The 19,156-nt window shown below is 41.4% G+C and overlaps 1 protein-coding gene across 3 annotated transcripts in view; it reads right to left on the reverse strand.

The window, feature by feature from the left end:
- Nucleotides 1–19,156, reverse strand: part of efna5b (ephrin-A5b) — an 85,989-nt gene that overhangs the window by 17,034 nt on the left and 49,799 nt on the right. The gene's annotated exons all lie outside the window — the stretch shown is intronic.

Here is a 19,156-nt window from a genome sequence, read left to right on the forward strand (position 1 = left end):
TGATCTAGAACGGGCCACACAGGGTCAGAGGGCTTCAATACGTACAGGCAGATTCATCAGAAGGCCACACACTGTGACAAGTTGCATCTACACACACACACACACACACACACACACACACACACACACACACACACACACACACAGCACACACACACACACACACACACACACACACACACACACACACACACACACACACACACACACACACACACACACACACACACACACACACACACACACACACACACACACACACACACACACACACACACACACACTTCTCTCTGTTTAACAAAAAGGTTTCTCGTGGGGTTTGGGATGGTATGACCCTAACCATGGGGTCACAGGGGGCCTGACAGAAAAGCACTAAACACCTGTAAGCTTGCTAAAGATGTCCTTAATTTAGCACACACACACTTGAAGTGCCCCAAAAGGTGATGATGTGACTCACAAAGTTGAAAAAGTACACACACACACAGCTGGTGCCACTGCTTCACCCAGAGGCTAGATGGTGTGGTTCATAATTGAGACTCAGTCTTAAGTGCTGTAAGAGCACAACCTGACAAGAGTTTTGACCAAACTTTTAATTGAAAAGTGCCACTGATGTCTATAAGAAGGGCTCTTAAAGCTCCACACAAGGGGCAGAGCATATAACAGGCTAAAATAATTGTATCCTGAGGACTCTCGGGCCTCAGGATTAACTAAAGCAGTACACACGCAGAAGTGTGACCTCTTTCTCTTGCCATCCATTCTTTGTGTGATTGTGTTGTCCTTTTTTCCACATCTCTATGGTGGGGAGGAGGTTATGGGTCTTAGGTCAAATCTGTTTGGTGGCACCAGGAAGTTATTTGACAGTTTTTATCTTTCATTTTGTCATCCTAATTCACCATACTGTAATTTTACAATGTTGGTCTATTTGTTACACACGGCATGTATTGTATGACTGTACATTCTGGAAAAAAGATCCCTCATCTATTATTTCTCCATCTTCCTGAGGTTTCCTACATTGTTTTTCCTGGAAAAGTTGTTTTTCTTTCTGACAATGACAGTATGGTGGGTGTAGTAAGCTGTACAAATTGTATAGCAGCCTATAGTATATTTATTTGCTTTCTCCATTTAAAACTATAGCTAGTTTAGTTAGCTCAATGTGATGTTTGACTTCTGGTTCTATAGAATTCATTTTCTAAATCGCTTTATGTAAACTAAAAACACTGCCTTTACTTGCATCTGCAGTACATCTATACCCACATAATTATGATCACAATGCAAACCAGACCACTTGTTTGGAAGATCAAATAGCAATTTGTGCAGAATCTGCTTTTAGGCGCCTTCACTTGTCACTTATTTTTTTCTGTTATTTGGGATGATTAATGTAACAATCATGCGAGAAATGGAATCAAAGCCATTTCTCATTTATGTGATCATGTGTGTCTGCCCGTTCTGCTCTTGTGTATTTATTTATGTGCATGTTTGTGTATGTGACCATAAGCTAGCATGAAATGTAGCCTTTCTGTGTTTACCCGTGTAGGGTAAATACCAGTGTGAGAGTGTTTACAAGCAAGGCAGGGAGCAGCTCATCTGTAACATCTCATTTAAAACATGTCTGTGGAGGTCCAGGAAGAGCCATGCATCTCCCTGCTTTAAAATGTCACTGACTTAATGGTCACATCCTCCCATCCGCTCACGCAGTGTGTGTGTGTGTGTGTGTGTGTGTGTGTGTGTGTGTGTGTGTGTGTGTGTGTGTGTGTGTGTGTGTGTGTGTGTGTGTGTGTGTGTGTGTGTGTGTGTGTGTGTGTGTGTGTGTGTGTGTGTGTGTGTGTGTGTGTGTGTGTGTGTGTGTGTGTGTGTGTGTGTGTGTGTAATGTTTCAGCTGCCCTTCTCTCCCTGCCTCAGCAGTCAGAATAGTGGCTCGTGGCCCTGACTGCAAATGAAGCAGAGGATGTTTGGGTGAGTGAGCACATAAAAGGGACAGGACAGGCATTTGTAACATGTGACACACTCACTGTCTCACACACACACAGGCAACACACACACAACTAGCACACACTTCCACATGCACACATACACACACCCACGTACATACATTAGGTCTGTGTTATCAGCTCAGTGAGCTCCCTGGCACATTGGCACATGAACAGCAGTGAGACAGCCAAAAGCTGCTAATGGCACCGAGTGAGAAAGAGCGTGAGGGTGAGAAACAGACAGGGAGGGAGAGAGAGAGAAAGGGACCTGGTTCCAAAAGAAGGTGAGGGAATACAAAAAGAGGCAACAGAACTGAATAATGCAGATAGTATTGCCAGGTTCCCAGTGGATCCAAGTATCTGCAGGAGTTGTTCAAAGAGGCATTTATCATTAAAAAAAGATTGACTTTAATTGTGTGTATGACATAAACGTGTTTGCAGTTCAAGATGTACACTTTTCTCCACATCCTTTCAGTGCCGGATTATCACCAAGAAGTCCTCCTGAAAACGTCCTGTATTTTGTAAAAAGCTGTGTTTGTTGTCCTTATAAAACCAGGTTATCAAGGGACTAATGTGGGAGTTTTAGATGCGGCTGGTGTGTTGTTTATAGCGATGGCAGCTTTAATCGGCTGCTGCTGTTCTATAAACATTCCCCACTGTTTGGGAGGAAGAGGAAGCCTTTCCTCACTGGGAATGGACATGTGTTGTTCAAACATATATCAGCCTCTGTAAAGGACACAGGAGTACCAAGAGGTTTCACCAATGGAATGTAAATCAAGGCTGTACTCTGTGAAAATCTTAAAGAGTGACATTTTAGCAGAAGAGACAGTTCAGTAACACTGCAGTCAATAGAAGAGAGTAATTGCAAAGAGACTGCAGGATCAACTAATCCAGTGGGCACAAAGGACACATGTAAATTAAAGTTGCATCAATATTTGCTGTTTTGTTACATTACATTGCATTTAGCTGACGCTTTTATCCAAAGCGACTTACAATAGTGCATTCGACCAGGAAGATACAAACTAGAAGAAAACAGAATCATATAAGTACATCAGGTTTCATATAGCCAAAACATTTCAAGTGCTACTCAACTGGCTTTAGATTAGCCAGTCCTTTATTAGTATATATTGTTCGTTTGTGTCAGCGATATATTGTTTGCTTCAAAATAATATTTATTATCAAAACTATATTTTTCATTATTATGTCATGAAATGTTAAATAAATATTAAACTTTCATTTCTGGCAGTTGAGCTTTGATACAGATGCCCTGTGTTCATTTAAAGGGGGCAGTATTGTTCAACCATCACAACAGGCCAATCAAAGTTGACGTTAAAGCAGGATCCCTTTTTTAGGTGTTTTAATTATGATATGTTATAAGAAAACAAAAGAATATTTTATGGTGGCACACTCAAAAGTGCTTACAAAAATGGCTCACATGTTTGTTTCTATGAATGTTCCTAGGACGAAAGCTAAAAGCTGCTACAGATCACATAAGAAATTGTCCAGATGGAGTTAACGCTGAGTTGCCTTCGCTCCTCCTCTCAATGCCATACACATGTACGCACTCCACCCAACCACCACAATCACTCCCTCTTTTACGACATACTAATAGCAACATCATGAGAGCAACACTCTTTTACATTCTTGTGAGTAAAGAGTTGCAGCTGAGAGTGGCAGCGGAGGCTTCCAGCAGTAAAATAGGTAATTAAGGAGCAAAGTTGGATGGTAGGCTAATTGTCAAATGGAGATAATTGCATGCCTTTGTTATGCCACAGCTGTCCTAGGGAGCTGTGGTCACAACACAAAGCCAGAGAAATCAGCTGGACACCGAGGGTGGCTGCATATGTTTGTGTGAGTGAGAGAGTGCCACATAATCTTTATTACCAACTGATTACATTTTCACACCACCTCCTCAGGCCCTCAGGGGCTGAAACTGAAGGTCCAAGTATTGTCAGCACAAACACACACACACACACACACACACACACACACACACACACACACACCACACACACACACACACACACACACACACACACACACACACACACACACACACACACACACACACACACACACACACACACACACACACACACACACACACACACACACACACACACACACACACACACACACACACACACACAGTACACAGAGACCAAGCAAACACAGAGTCACAAACAGAGAGTTTGTGAGAGCTGCAACAGTGAAGTGAATGCTGGGTAAGGTGGCACACCACTGCAGTCGCTGATTGGCTCATTTCCATTTCAATTACACAGCCCAGTGACATCGCTGTGTTGCCACACACACACTCACGGAGAGACAAACACACTTTCACGCACTGGCTCTGCGCACACACACACACACTGTACCCAATGAACTCCCATCAGCCACCTCTTTGAGCTGTGCACCGGTGACTGCAGATAGAAAGCAAGAAGGACAGGGAGAGATAGCTAACCTGAGTAAAAGAGAAAGACAGAGAAAAGGAGGTGAGCAAGAGCTCAGGGGAAAGCTAAGGCAGGGAGCAATCGGAGTCATCTAGCCAGTTGAATAAGTGAGATTCAATAGAAAGTGCCTTACAGTGTGCTGCCATAGTATCGCACAGCTCTGAAGTGAGCAGTGCAGTATTATAGCTCAAAAGTGTCACCCAGGAGAATCAGAGAGTGATCCCACACACATTAAGTTTATAAAGATTATGTATGAAATAATTGTTCTTGTTTATTATGGGAGAAGATACTCTTAAACATCCTCATTTAAAAAAAATGCTTGTCTTTGGTCTCCTATGTTGTTGAGAAATAAATTGTTACACAGTATAACATCTTCTCAAGGCTTAACCTCAGGGCACATTGTGAGATGTTGTCATTGTTGTTACACCAAAAAATGTCTAACTGACCACATTTTGACTATAAGGAAGGATAATTGATGAATACACGGTGACAAAATACTATAAAGATGGTGAGTTATAAAGCAAAAAAGCCAAGCCTTAACAAACTACTTTGACAGGAACATCAAGAACATAGCGCTCCCACACTGCTGACAGCTGCTTGCATTACAAAGTCAAAGCCTCCTCTACCTGAGTATAAAAGATCCACTCAACTTCTCTTACCTATTTTCACTTGCCTGAGTTTTTTGCTTGGCCCAGTACCGCTCTTGACCCCAAATCAGATCTATTTACATTATTTCACCCTTCCCTGTTGAAATTCATACATCTGATATATTTTCAATTCAATATCCTCCGGCAATGTTCCTTTGCCTGATAAATCAAATCACAGTCACCTACAAACTGCAAATGCACTGGGACCTTAAAAGGCAAAATAGTGATATCCTGTTGAGTGTGAATGTTTACGTGTGTGTGCATGTGTGCGTCTGTGTGTGCATGTTCCTCAAATGAAAGATCATTTGTTGATTTTGGTCCGGAGGGAAAATATGTTTAGCCAAGAGAAGATGAACTCTGACTGAACCTCAACTCGCATGTAAAGGCCTTTTCAGAACCTTTCAACACTTATGACACAAACGCACATCGCAAACACTTCTCGATTTAGTTTGTGCAGTTGTCTAATTACAGATGATTGGTTGTGTGTCAGCGGATGAAAGAGAATGGCGAGCAGAGAGAAATAATTGAAAGACAGAGGGAGGCAGAGGGAAAGGAGACACTTCTGCGATTGATTGTTAACAGCAGCCAGAAACGGACTTGGCCTTCTATCCAGAGAGGTATTCACCTTGTTATCACTGATGGCAAAGAAGTGTAATGAAAGAGCCAAGAGAGGGGTGAGGAACAGATAACTGCATCCAATATTTCCACTCCAATCATCTTGACTGTAAAATTAAATTTCTCAGCAGACCACCATCTCAGCAGCAATTTTCTTTTCTTTTGGATCTGGAGATGGAAAGCATTTTTTTCTAATTTTGTTCGAGAGAATAGCAAGAAATGACAATGCCAACCCCCGGGAGACTCCTATTCCAGCTCATAATGCACAACAGACCATTTCTCTACCAGTCTAACAATCACACAACCAGGCGGCATCAACTTTGGCTGTAACTAGAATACAAAACCTCTCAAAAAAAGATTCAATGTCACAGAAGGGGAGAGGTGGATTTAAAGGATAACATATGGGTCGTAAAACAAAGAATGAGGAGGTCACCTATATTGTTTGCAGTCTATGTGTGATAATAACTTCACAACCTCAATTTCCTAACTGAATTTCCTAAAATGCACAATAGTAGTAGTGCCAATAGGAATGAAAAAGCTGCTTTTATCCACTAAAATCTAAAATATTTTTGCTCTACTTTGATATGGTTGAAGAACATGATACTGTGACAAGAAGAAATGCAACCCTCAAAATACTAGTATTGAGGTAGAGACACGGCTAAGCAGAGAGCAGTGAAGTCAGAGGAAGAACATGTGAGAGCGTTGCTTGTTATACGAGTTGACAGCAGCATTCCTGGCTGGCTAACTGGCTGATAGGCTTACAGCACAGGGAGGGGATGTAGGAAGACACGGAGACATCAGACCTATAGAGTATCACATATTACTGGAATTTCCTCCTGGACATGTTGGAGGGCTGAGATATTATACGGCATATTTGAATATATATTTGACGGGATATCTGCTGGAGGAACACACACGCACATTAACACTCGTATGAATGCTTAGCTGCTGGTCATGGTGCATTTTACTGTGTCCATCTGCTGTAGCTTTATGGAGGGTGCAGTGCAGGCTCAGAGCAGGTGGTCAGCCCAGTATAATATACTGACTGTCAGCAGTGAGGGACACAGGGACGTACCCATGCATTCCTTCATCTCTCTTTCTCACATGCATTCATTCGACCTCCCATCTAGACCATTTCTCCTACACTTCTCCCCTCTGTTTCTGTCCATCTTCAACATCTCTCCTTCCCTCGCCCCCCCCCCCCCTCTCCTCCCTCACTCTTCTCACCCCACTTTCTCTCACCGCCACCCTTGACTGTGATCTTACGATATTCATTTCTGCCATTTATGTCTGTCAGCGCTCATTTTGCCCCAGGGAGACAATGAATTAAGAGCAGTGACAGACAAGTTCTTGTTCTGCTCTTGGTGCTGAGTGATACAGCGATATGCCGGCTCCAGTGAGTGTTTGATGTAGTCTGCATTAGCATGCTGCAGCTCAAGTCCAAAACAGAGAAGAGGAAGAAAAAAAAAGGACAGATACTTCCTCTGAGCTCATCTACTCACTGCTCTGCCAAACAACCATTTTTATGGGTGTAAAACACTGATGTGTGTAGGCTATATATGTGAGTGAATGGCTGGGTGTGTATGTGGGTCTCTGTATATCTCCCTGTGTGTAAAAGGATTTCTTTATGTCTCTGCTCGTCACCAAGGGAGTGAGGGAAAAATGACACAACCCACAACATCCTGTCAGACCCTGGGGCCATTCTCCTGAATCATTGCTGCCCCAAACCCACTTCAATCCCTTAGTAAATACTGTACGCTTTGACATGTTTACCAGGACCACAGTGGGTGTGTGCATGCCCGTACACCCACGTGAGTTTATGCACGGTCACACATGGGCAGTTAGTGTCAATTAATAGCTATACATCATTGAATGGGAGACGTGTTTGCCATTAATCATAAGTCATTGTTTTATAGTGACAGGGCATTTGGCAGCTGAAACAGAACAGCAGCAATGAAACATTGTGAGTCGTGTAACATGTCTTCCCAATGTGAGGGAGAGAGAAAATGACCTTGGTGTGTTGTTCCCTCTTGTTAACTGCACTCAGCTCTGTAGCTAGCTAGTGGAGAATATGTTCTAGGAAGTCAGATAATCACAAACACCTCACATGGACTGAAAAAGGTTGCCACGAGTCGGCAGCAATTATTGCTTCGATAAGTATAAGTGACACAACTAACTCACTTTGATAAGTTAGGTAACATCCATGTGTTACAACAGAATAAAACTACAGTATGGTGGCATAATGATGTGATCATGAATAGAGATTACGTTTTTTAGCAGTCACTGGATTGGAAGAATTGAATGGAAGAAAAATATGCAGCTTTTTCCATTCCTTTTTCTCATACTACTGTATTTAGAAGTGCATTGTACTCACAATACAAAGCGTAGGTGCAATACATACAGTAATGTCCCTGCTGTAGACCTTAAATAGAACGTTATGAGGCTGGATTTCTCTCACACACCAAGACGATCACTGTAGTCAGGAAACAATGCAAGTCCAAAAACTCGTACTCTCCAAATTTAAATCCAATTCCAGAATTTAATTAACACTTTTAACTGGACAACGAGCACAGCGGCTCGATAAAGAGGTTTATAAAATGAAACCTTTTTTGTTTATTCACATTCAGTAACCCACTTTCCATTAGGCTAAAAAAAGACAGCATGTTCAGGACTTGAGTCATATCTGTGGTATAAAAGACTATTACGCATATTCCTCTCTCCCCTACCTTCTTTTCACTTTATCCGCCTCCTGTGGTCCACTTGTCAGTGCACTTTTCCTGTGTTGTTGCTATACTGTATGTAACTACCCCCCCCCTCCCACACACACACTCACAAACATACACACTCTGTCTCTAAAGACAAAAGATCAAATGATGGATGGAGGAGTGAAATGAGTAAGAAAACTGGCAAAAAGGGCAAAAACCATGTGGGAGAAGCAAGAGAGATCCAATGTAGGAGGAGGGTAAAGACGAAAGGCAAGTATGAAGGTTTGAAAGCTGCAAGAAATGGTAGGGACATTAAAGGGTGAATATGTGGGTGAAGATCAAGGATGAAAAGAGGACAAACAAACGTTTATGTGTCCTGTTTGTTTCATCTCAGTAAGCCTGCACCGTTGTACTGATCATTAAGTCCAGCATCACAGCCGGTAACACACACATGCACAAACTGACCCACGCTGACACCCCCGTATATATATCCATACACTAAATGCACACAGGCAAACACGCACTGACCTTCAAGGTATAGGTTGCTATGGAGCTGTGTCTGGGTGTTATAATGCCACCACTTTCATAAAACCCTCGCCCCTTTCACAGTTCACAAACCACTGAATGTATACTGCTGTACTGAATGTGTTACTGTGTGTGTGTGTGGCTGTGTGGCTGTGTGTGTGTGTGTGTATGTGTGTGTGTGTGTGTGTGTGTGTGTGTGTGTGTGTGTGTGTGTGTGTGTGTGTGTGTGTGTGTGAGTGTGTGAGTGTGTCAGGCTCTGTGATTGCAGCAGATTGAAGCTGAGTAAGGTATGTAGCATTTAAAGGGAGACATGGAAAGCCAAATGGTAACTGTCATGTGTTTATCTGTGGGACGTAATTGCTTTACTGACAGATTGTAGCTATAGTTGTGCCTCTCAATACATCACTGTTGTCATGTGAAAACCACATAGGTCTCCTCCTTCTTTGGCCAATGGCACTTTTAAAGTAAGTCAACTCTACGGCTTACAAACCTTCAAATCCCTTTTCACCTTTCAAATGTCTTGTCATCAAGCTACTGAAAACGTCTGATTTACTATTGATTTGCGCATTGATCTAGAATCCAATCTAGACTGAAGCTGAGACTAAATATGTGTTGCCTTTTGAGAAGGGATTCATAAGAGATTAATTTACAAAAACATGTTTACATTTGTGTCTAAAAGTTTTATTACAGTAAAAATGTAATGTAAGTTGGTTTGACATTATTGAAGATTAGAATGAAGATTATTTATTTTTATGAAAAATAACTCCATTTGGTAAATGTATAAGTACATGGACTGCTGGCAAGCTGCCTCTAAAATGTAGTGATTGAACTGTACACTGTATGGCTGCCTATAAGGAGGTCAGCAAGTGCAGCTGGGAATCTTCCCGATGTAAACTGTCCATTGGTTAGCACTGTCTTCCTCCCTCCCTTGCTTGACTCATGTTTCCAGGATCTTTCCTAGATTTCAGTTTTGTTTGCTCCACGATAGTTTCATATTACATGATTCTGATTTAATCAAAACCAGACTTTTTAGTCTTTTTTTCTGGATAAGTTAAAACTATATGGCAATGCGGGATGAGATCACACATTTGCTCTTCGTTGATTTTTTTACAACTTCCACTATAAGTTTTTATCTTTCCTCCTCTGGTTCTCCCATGCTTGTCTAGCTTGTAAAAATTACCAAGTATTTCATTTAATGGATTAAGCTTGTTCGCATTACGAGATGATACATCAACCATTAATTTTTACACTAATGACTGTCCTAGGGCAATACAAGTGGGCTGTGAAGTGAAATTCAGCTCCTCATTGGCATCTTAAATAAGAGGAAAACAGCCCATGATTTAAACTCTACCCAGCCTAATTCAGAAAAGTATGATTAACTCGCCCTTGTTGTTGCTCAACAGAGAGAACTCTGCCAGCGTTTTTATTATTTTATTCCCAGGCACACTCGTAATAAAAGTGTATTATTTCATTGTAATGAAAGCACACTTTTGCCAACAGCTCATGTAATGTTACTACATGTCCTACCAACATGTCATGTTTTGCCTTGTCTAGACAGCAGTCACAGCACAATACAGCCTTAAGGGACAGTGTTGACGCATTCATAAGATAACAAAAAACAGCAATAGACCCTGATAACTATCACCCTGGAAGTTTATCAAGTTTAAAACTAGGGTTTTACAAAGGGCTTATACAGACTTTTATCTTAACAGGGAAATCTATAACAGCGAATCAGATTGCATGGCCCTGTCTTCTTTCCAGGAAGATAACATGTTCAAGTTCCATCAGAACTTTTAAGAACAATTGAAATCCCCCAACATCCTCAGTGTTATTGAACTGCAGATCTGGCAGACAAGGGATGTGGTTGATGTGGCAGTGGAGGGAAAGAGGAGGTAATTTCCAGAGCATCTGCTGATTGTAAAAGGCAGAGTGTTTTAAAAGCAGATGGTAATGGAGATATGATGGAACCCCTTCATAACCAGTCTCGGCACAAGGCGACAACGGCAATGTTTTCCATCAAGGGAATGCTGTTTCTAGACACGGGAAAGATTTGTTTAAAGCATTTGCTGAGCTGTGAAACAAGAATATATGAATACATGAAACACATCCCATGCTTAGTCTGTGTTTGTTGTTGAATGGTTTCAACTATTTACAGTTAATCTATCTGCCTTTGAATAATTATAAAACACAAGGTGAAGTGTTCACAGGTCTTCTTGTGTTTAAAATAATTGTCCAAAAAATATGCAATTGGTAAAAATGTAAAGCTGAGAAATTCAGCAAATCTTGATATTTCAGAAACTGTGATCAGTGAGATTAGGAAATCATTGTTTGATAAAAGTAGAAACTCTTTACATATATCTGTTATTGCATGCGTGTGTGTCGGAAAGATACATCTAGAGCTGGTCAGGAGGACGGAGCAGTAGCTGTAACTTCAGGGGGCTCAACAGTGTTTTTGTCCATGGGGGGCGGTCACATGGGCCTCTCTGCTAATTCCTCATGCCTGTTTAAAAGCTATATGGTCCTTTAACGTATACATTGTATATGCATGTGTGGCCAGAATGTAAGTCTCTATTAATGCACCGTGTTTGTGTGTGTGCATGTGTGTGTTTGGTATGAACAAAGCATTTTCCAGGACCTTGAGGGTCAGCCTCCTGTGGAGAAGCTGTCAAGGTCCCAGGCAGGGGGTTAAGCAGTGTGTCGGGTACTTGTGGTTTGTGTCTTATGTAGGCAATGTCTGCGTTATATAGGGCAGCAAAGGTCAGTATTTAATAAAGACATGAGCACACACTCACACACCCATACTACATATATGAATTCATACATGGACATGACATACATCTCCACACATAAATCCCTAGAAGTTAAACTGTACAGTTCAGGGCCAGTTTGCAGTTATCCTTGTATTTTAAATGGCTAACATCACAAGGCCTTGGTAAGGCTACATTTTAGTTTGTACTTATTGCAGAGAGACCTTGTTCAGTTGTACAGACAGCCAGCACATGTTGTGTAAATGGTAAAAACCAGGAAAGCAGCAAATGATTAAAGAAGCAATATGTTTTAAAGCATGAACAAATGCTTTATTAAGGACATTGTGTGTCCATTAAGTTTCTGTGGTGATTAAAATGGGTTGCAGTCTATATGTACATTTCTATACAATTTATGTTGTGTTTAGCAGATTTTTTTTTTCAAAGCGGCATCACAGCGATCTGATAACCTCACCAGCGTGAATGACCCCCAGGTGAAAATATAACAAATTAACAAGGTCTCTTTCATTTGTTGGGCTGGAACGTGCTTATGAATACTTTGCAAAATGTTGAAATGTGCTTTTCTGTTTCCCTCTGAAGAGACTAAGTGTGTTTCTCTCTGGAAAGAGCAGCCGATCAAACTGTGCAAAGTGGAAGCAGTCAGTTCTGTCCTTGTCTTTGATCCAAACTCAGCCCTGTTTAAAAGGCCCAGTTTGACGGAGCAGGAACTCTGTCAGTTTAACTGAGCTTTGTGTCACGTCAAACCGGCTAAAAGACGGTCAGCGGGCCTTTGTTCTGCTGTCCTGGAGAGCGAGCCGCAGGCCATTCGTATATCAAACACGTTTCATGTGTGTAAGGTAACCTTACTGCACATATGTGTGTGTGAGAGTGCATTTGTTTGAATAACTTTGGGGGTCTATATGACAATACTTGTTTCAAAACATAAATATTCCTAATCCAAACCATTCAATTGGTAAAGAAAGATATACGTAACATGTATTACCTTCATGCGCACACAATTTAAAACCTCATCTTTCCACTTAAGCAAATATATTCACACACACACAAAGCCTTCCCTCTGATAATAGAGATTCTGATTGATTCTTGTTGAAGCAAAACTAGTTGTGCATTCTAGCTAATTGGCCTAGTTAAGTTTCCCGTGTGTATAGACACAGAAGCTTTTGGCACTGAAACAAGGTCTGTAGGTCAGGTCTTGGTGGGCACAAGCTACACTCTGTTCACACGTCCAACTGTGAGATCATGAACTTTTGAACTTGCCTGGCAGAGCAGGAAATTGAAAGAATACGCTTCTGGAAAGAAGACATTTGGAGCAGAGACGGAATTTGTTACACTAGCAAATCATTTGGCCTCTCTGTGTGGTTTATTTATGCCATCTAGTTAGTCTGGGCAAACAGAGAAAGGCTCCCCAATATACGCTTCCAGAAACCAACACACACTCACAAAGGGGGTTTTATGGGAGCAAGTGGTGACACGCTGTGGACAGGTTTTGGGAGGTTTACCGACATGTGTGGTCTAAAGTTAGAGCAGTTGGAGAATGCCTTCCATCCTTGCGTCCATCCATCCCTGAACATACACTCCTCACAGCTGTCTCCTTCATCTCATCCTCTGACCTGAGCTGGCTGTCAGGGCCTCCGGCCTCAACACAGCATACTGCACGTTCACACATACCACTGCTGGGTACTGTAAGACCTCATAACATAATATGACTATTTCTCAGTATTATAAAAGAGAGCCCTAATTATTTAACGACCAAAACTAGGACAATATGTTATACGGCATGTGGTGTTTTATTACAAACATCTTTATTAGTGTAGAGCTGCAATGATTTCATATAATTTCAAATGTATTTTTCAACCTCTGCACAAGTTAATTGCAGCAATGTTTACATTAACACAAAATAACCAGTCTGTCCAATATTATCCCTTCTGCCTTTCCTCCATTTTGTGCCTGTCTCACTCCACCTGCTGCACTCTCTCTGCACACTCTGATGCCTGTGTGTCGAAAGCCTAAAACGCCTGGTATTGATGTCCCCATCAGGGCACAGCAGGGGCCCCTTCATCACGGACACACACACACACTCACACAGATGCCTGGGTGAGATGTCCCAGTTGAAGCATTAGTCAGCTGTGTGTGTGTGTGTGTGTGTGTGTGTGTGCGGAGAGATTGTCCATATCATGTTAGCTGTGTGGGCTCAGTAGGGTTGGCTGAAACCTCCCACAGGTGTTAGGGATCAATTCAAACACAAATCATGTCATACACTAATCCCTACCTGCATGTTTTACACTTTCTGACATTACACAGCTGTTAACAGATCCAGATGTATCTCATCCTTGTTTTTTCTCTGAAAAATTACAGACTTTTCAAGCAATGAGATAAAAAAAAAGTGAATTCCCATAAATACTTCTGTTTCTGTTAAAGGAAAATGAAACATCAGGCAGATATTTGGCTGGTGAGCAAAAGACAGATCAAGATAAGCAAAATAAAAATGACATGATCTAAGACTTTAAGACTCTTTCTGTCATGAAAACAATAATATTTCAAAGAATATCATGGGTGTGAGCAGAAGTAATATTATTATGAAAGAATGTCAAAAGGCAACAGAAGAAAGAAGTAATGGGAAAGAGATTATGAGAGAAGTAGAATAGAAATCATAATTTGCTATCTACTTCACCATCTCAGTTCAGAACAGTCTGAGGCTTACGTGGGAGTTGGTTTAATATCAGCCTTTGTATTATGCTTATGTAAAACACTAACATATGAGAAAGAGAAAGAGAGAGAGAGGCAGAGAGAAAAGACATCTGTTACAATACAGACAGCTCTAGCACATCTCATTCAAGCAAATTTGACAGATGACAATAGATCAAAGCAATACCAGAAACAATCAGTGTTTCACAAAATGTTACAAAAGTCTAGATTTGCTGTAAAACTCAACGACTGACGGTACAGATCGTATTTAACACACGCACGCACACACACACGTGCACAATCATACACACCGACACACAACGTCAAAGATACTTTCATTATTCATCAGCCCAGACTCAATATATTTCCTGATGAAAGGTGAAATATTTGAAGTGGAGGCATCATGAATAAACAGCAAAGGAAATGATTGGCTGGAAAAGCTTATTTATTGGGAGAACGCCACAGCGGTTGGTAGGTGATGGAGGTGGTAAAGGAAGGGTAAACTGGGATTTGGGGAAAGGGATTGTGGGTAATATTTCCGCAGTCACAGTCAGTTGGTCCTAAATTAAACTGGCACACTGGAAAGCATGCACATTTAAGCGTGCACACATATACACAAATGCAAATGAGAACCAAAATATCATGCATACACTGTATAAATAATTATTTCAAATGAACTGAGAGTCAATGGACTGAGTGATTCAACCAAAATTGTGTTTATATACCGACATCCAATTGAGCCGCTCGAATTTTCATCATCAGCGTCTACACACTAAACAAATACTCTCTCATATTGAAAACAAACTGATGGCCAACCACCAATGAGCATCGTTCCAAAAAGCGTGCAGAAAAGCATACACTTAGGGAATGCTGTTATATGTCAGACATACGCGTCTGAAGCGAAGCGTGCTCTTGCATAAAACATCAGGTGTTGAGCATTTTAAGTGCTTCTATTGTAATCAGACCGAAGCCATAACCGCTCCCTTAAAGGCTTGGTGAGAGTGGCTGAAGGTCCATTTAGGCATCCAGAACAAAGAGCATCACTTGATCAATAGACAACCTCGTTAGGGCAATATGCTGCGGCGGGCACATTCTGAGACACAGGGGATGATGGGAGGTGGGTGTGACAGGGGAGGGGGTGGATGGACGACGGTCCCTGTGGTGTTCCGATATTGGAAAGCAGAAAAGGGCCAGAGTGCAGAAAAAACATACAGACATGAACCAACATGCATGAAGGACAGTCCCACAATCACTAACAAAGTGCATTGTGCTTGTGAAAAACTCTAATAAGGCCTATGTGTGTTTGTGTGTACGCATGTGTGTGTGTGTGTGTGTGTGTGTGTGTGTGTGTGTGTGTGTGTGTGTGTGTGTGTGTGAGATGGAAAGCCACTAAAAGCTCTTTAGGGGCACCTTAGGGAGCTATCCTTCATGACTTATCAACTAGGCAGACAGGCAAAAGTGTGTGTACACATACACACCTAGACACACACACACACACACACACACACACACACACACACACACACACACACACACACACACACACACATACACACACACACACACACACACACACACACACACACACACACACACACACACACACACACACACACACACACACACACACACACACACACACACACACACACATGCACTTATACACACAAAGTGGATCCTTAATAAACCCTTGTCAGTTTGAAGGGAACAAAGGTTAGAGAGAAAGAAGAGAGGGAAGAGGAGGAGAGTGTAAAGAGAAGAATAGAGTGTAGGTGAGGGAGGGGCCTTGAGATCGATCGCTTATCACTGTCACCTAATCTGACCATCTCCCCCCCCCCTCCTTCTTTTTCTTTCTTTCTCCCTCCCTCCCTCCCTCCATCTTGCTGTGGTGCAGAAAGGTGTGGAGAAAATGAAGGGCAGACAGAGATATAGGAAGACAGAATGATGGAGTGTGCGCCTCTCATGAATAGAATTAGAGAGGAGAAAGGGGGAGAGGAACTCAGTGCGGAGATGGAGTAGAAAACAAAGGCAAATAAAGACCAACGGAAAGGGAAGAAGAATGACAGTGAGCACATACTGACGGAGAGAGAGAGAGAGAGAGAGAGGGAGAGAGAGAGAGAGAGAGAGATAGAGAAAGTATGCAGTGCAGTCTGCCAATAAATCTACAGTTCATCTTTTCAGAAGCGCACTTCAGATATATGAACAAAAGACTAAAAGCATTAAAGACAGAGCCAGATATGTCGTTGGATCTGTTGCAGAAATCAACTATATCTGAAGAAATGATAAAAGTCAAAATAATAGACTTGATTTTGGATTAAAACATTAATCCCCAGGCAATTTAATTTGGAAACAAACCTTTTCACAGCACTTGTTGCTGTTGGTTCAGCATGACCAAGAGACGACTGGCTCTATACAGTCGATTAAACCGAGACAAATACAGGTATACCAAATGTGTTGCACCATAAAAGTGGATCAAAACAAAACTCTATCAATATCATATAAGAAATGGATATGAATTATATATAATTTTCTTTTTACACCAAAATTAAATATTTAAAAAGGTTCTAAACTACCCTGAGCTCTGTGAATGTCCACGCTGTACAGGTGAAGAAAAACATCGCTCTGTACTTTCCTCAACTCCCCTCTATTGCGCCATTACACACTGCTTCCCCTTTCCTCTCTCTCAGTCTCTCTTTCCATCCTTCCTTCCTTTCTTCCCTCCCTGTTATTACCACGCTCCTATTCCCTGCCTCCTGGCTGTCTTTTGGCAGGACGGGAGGGATGACGGATGAGAGGCAAGAAACAAGAGACGGAGACATCGAGGAGAGAAAGAATGGGCTGTTGTTTGGTGTTGCACCTCCATCATTTTACAGTAAGCTATGAAGAGTTTACTCCCATGCTCACATTCAAGGTCCTGGGGAACTACAGTAATATACCTTTTCTTTTGTTTCCAATATTTACCAGATTTAAAAGACTGATATACCTCACAGCAGAGTGAAAATGACCTGTTGCGAGAGAGAGAGACAGGCCCCTACAGAGATGTGAAGTGGCCCACTGTATTTCCCAAAGGTTTGCTTTGAAACAATAGAGGACAGATGATGGTGAAAGAGAAAGGATAAAGGGCATTAAGGATGGTGTAAAACGGTCCTTTTGAGCTGCAGCAGGGGCTCCACTAAGGGCTGCAATTAACCTGAACACTTAACCCCCATCATGGAGAGACAGCGAGAGAGACAAGAAAATCTGACAAAAACTGAAAAAAAGACAAATGTTCCCAATTTTTTCAAATGCTTAAAATGAATTGAAACTGTGAAGATACTTTTCACATGAGACCAATAAATAGAAATGAGCTGACCATCAGAAAATACGTTATTTCTTGAATTGAATGGTTAAATTGCCCAAACTACTTCCACAGCGAGCAAGCACGTGTGTCTCTTTTTTGAGTGTTTCTCAAAACGATGTATTACAACTGCCAAACCCACAGCACGTCTCCACTTCAGACACAACTGACTTCTAATCTGTAGTATTATTATGACTCTGACGTGTTTTCTTAGATGTGACTTTTCCTTCCTTTGCTATATTTTCTTGTGATATATATTTTTTAAATCCTTGCATTGATCCAAGACAAATATCTTAGAATAAATGCTTCTGGCAGAGTGGTAACTATTGACATGACAGGAAGTCAGGAAGCAGAGTTTGAGTCTTTTATCTTCTTACTTTCAGTTCTGTCCCATCAAAAAAGGCTTTCCTGGCATAACCATGTATTCAAAGTATTGGATGCATCGCACAGGGCAGCAAAGACAGAACACAGATGTACAAAAGAAAAAGAGAGAAAAGTCAAACTGGGTCTTGTTTGTCATTTTGAACAGAAACAACAAAGTCTAGACTGATTCAGTAATACAGCATACATACATTCACACACACATCCTGCATCTTCCAGTATATGCCTCTATCCTTACAGTGTTTGAGAACACACTATATAAGTATTACTAATCAGTGCACTTGCATCAGTGTCCACTAAATGTCTGTCCCCTTGTGTAAGTGGCAGCTAGACACTGCTATAGGACAGACGAGCCGGTGTAATTGCCTTCTAAAGCTCCTGACCCCGTCTGGGACATCCCCTATCATTAACAAACATGTCTGACATTTTCATCGGCACTCCTGTATTGCCAGCATTAGAATGAGCTGCAATATCAAGACAGAAATGACTCCTCTTAATGTGATCGAAGTTGTCCTCAGAAACAACTTAGTGAATGCAGGATTAAGACAATTGCACCCCTTGTTTCACCTTCTAAAGCCAGGATGGAACAAATTGTACAAATACCTTTCATACATTTTAGTGATTGTAATTAAGGTTTAACATTGAATAAAAACAACTGATATGTGTAAGTAAAGTAAAGTGTTGTTTAAACTGTTCAATGGCTTGATTTAAAAATGATTAAGAAACCGTATGATCACAGATTGAAGAGTCATGTTAGACTAAGAGAAGATACATCTGAAGAGTACTTAAAGGTAATCCAACTGTAAGCAAACTGAACCGTTCTCTAATCTGAGATGGATTCATCATGTAATGAGTAATCTGAGAAGGCTCATCACTGTGATATATTACCAAAAGCCATCTGGCAGGGAGGACCACAGTTAAATGTTGACAGTAATGACAATTTAGTTCACCGGCCTTATTAAATAAAGAGCTCATTTGTGCAGACATATGGCCAATCAACTCGTTGCCTGGCACTTCATCATGCGCACACACACACACACACACCCACCCACGTTCATGTACACGCACCAACACAAAGA

The sequence above is a fragment of the Trematomus bernacchii genome, unplaced genomic scaffold (genome assembly GCF_902827165.1).
Source record: "Trematomus bernacchii unplaced genomic scaffold, fTreBer1.1, whole genome shotgun sequence".
Classification (NCBI taxonomy): domain Eukaryota; kingdom Metazoa; phylum Chordata; class Actinopteri; order Perciformes; family Nototheniidae; genus Trematomus; species Trematomus bernacchii.